We start from the raw sequence: 2,124 nt of genomic DNA on the forward strand, positions 1-2,124 counted from the left end.
GTGATGGTGGTGGTGGTGGTGGTGGTGGTGGTTGGGGTTTGGTCTGGAAGGTGCTGTGTCCATTTCTTTCATAACCTTATAAGACCAGTGAAACTGATGTTATAGATGTTTTCGATCTAGTTTGGATTCTTTGCCATCAAATTTGATGGCAAAGAATCCAAACTAGATCGAAAACATCTATATTAATCTTCCATTTTGAAATGTTATAAGCAGACGATTGCCAAACAGATATGTACAGGGAGGGGAGCACTGGTGGGACGACGTTCTAGGGTGAGGATTTACGTTAAGGATACACATGTCTGTGGAACACTCTGCCATTTCACATGGATATATTGAAAAGTGTACTTCCTGGGTGGTTGTTCAGATCATAGATGACGAAGGAATTGAAAATGGTACATGCATTGGAGGTGGTGCAAGACCAGCTAATTTCAAGGTGGTGAGGCCATTGTAGAAAAGGTTGGGAGAAGACACACGTCTGTAAGGCTGGAGTATGTCTGTTATTGACTTTTTTGCCATTTAGTCAAGCGACTTGCCTTTGGATGCGGTCTTGGATGTCTGTGCGTATAGCAGCAGTACCGACCAATCGACCAAAGCCTCGGGCCGACCGAAGCCTCGTGAGTGGATTTGATAGACGGAAACTGAAAGAAGCCCGTCGTATATATGTATATATATATATATGTGTATGTGTGTGTCTGTGTTTGTCCCCCCAACATCGCTTGACAACCGATGGTGGTGTGCTTGCGTCCCCGTAACTTAGCGGTTCGGCAAAACAGACCGATAGAATAAGTACTAGACATCCAAAGGATAAGTCCTGGGGTCGATTTGCTCGACTAAAGGCGGTGCTCCAGCATGGCCACAGTCAAATGACTGAAACAAATAAAAGAGTAAAAGAGTATTTATATATGTTTTGCAATTTTAATTTTGTTTGTGAAATGAAACAGTTGTAGGTGAACATGTTAATTAATTTATTAATTTGTATCCATTAGATCTCTCTGTTTTCTAACTCGATAATGGTAAGTGACATAGGATAATGTGCCTCTTGTTGACGAGATGCGCATATTTGGAACATTGTTGATCATAGTTATTCAGTATTGGACTGAACGAGAGGAATAAACAACTAAAATGTGCAAAATGGTGAAAAATACAAAAACAAAAAAAACCTGTAAGTTCAACGCAGAAGGCAGTAATGCAACAGTTGTTTCCCTTACACTTACAAGTAATTCAATCATTAAGCGTATCTTTCAGCTTGTTGCTAGGTCGCCAACAACGAAGTTCGTTATCACTGTTGGCGGCTTGTCGTACCGAGGTATGAGATGATATCGCGAGTACAGTTGGTTTGGCTGTTGTAATGCCTTAGCCTCTCCATCGCCCGTCGTAATATCGTAAGCGTGTTGGTTTACCTCAGTAGGTTCCGTTGAACTTTGTGGTGTGCGCCCAATTAAGGCATTTGGTGTTGAATTGATACTTTTTCTTTCTTTTTCTTTCTTTCTCTTCCCCACTTTTTTTTCTCTCATCGCACATGTTTGTCCTTTCTTCGGTTTTGGCTTTGTATTTTAATGTGATTTTGTATTATATATGAATGATATACATGTATATATGACATATACGTGTTGTATATGTCATTATTAAATTTATCGATAAATAAACATCAGTAAAAAAAAACAAAAAAAAAACCAAAAAAAAAAACGCATGTGGCTGTGTGGTAAGAAGTTTGCTTCCCAACCACATGGTTCAGGATTCGTACCACTGCGTGACATCCTGGGTAAGTGTCTTCTATAGCCTCGGAACGAACAAGGCCTTGTGAGTGAATTTGGTAGACGGAAACTGAAAGAAGCCCGTCGTATATATGTATATATCTATGTGTGTCTTTGTGTCTGTGTTTGTTTCTCTTTCACCGCTTGTTTGTGTGTTTACGTCCCCGTAACCTAATGGTTCGGCAAAAGGGGCCGATAGAGTAAGTACTAGGCTAAACAAGTAAGTTCTAGGGTCGATTTGTTCGACTAAAACCCTTCAAAGCGGTGCCCCAGCATGACCACAGTCAAATGACTGAAACAAGTAAAAGATTATACATGTGTGCGTGTGTGTGTGTGTGGTGTGTGTGTGTGTGTGTGGTGTGTGTGTGTG

This window comes from Octopus bimaculoides, chromosome 5 (genome assembly GCF_001194135.2).
Source record: "Octopus bimaculoides isolate UCB-OBI-ISO-001 chromosome 5, ASM119413v2, whole genome shotgun sequence".
NCBI lineage: Eukaryota > Metazoa > Mollusca > Cephalopoda > Octopoda > Octopodidae > Octopus > Octopus bimaculoides.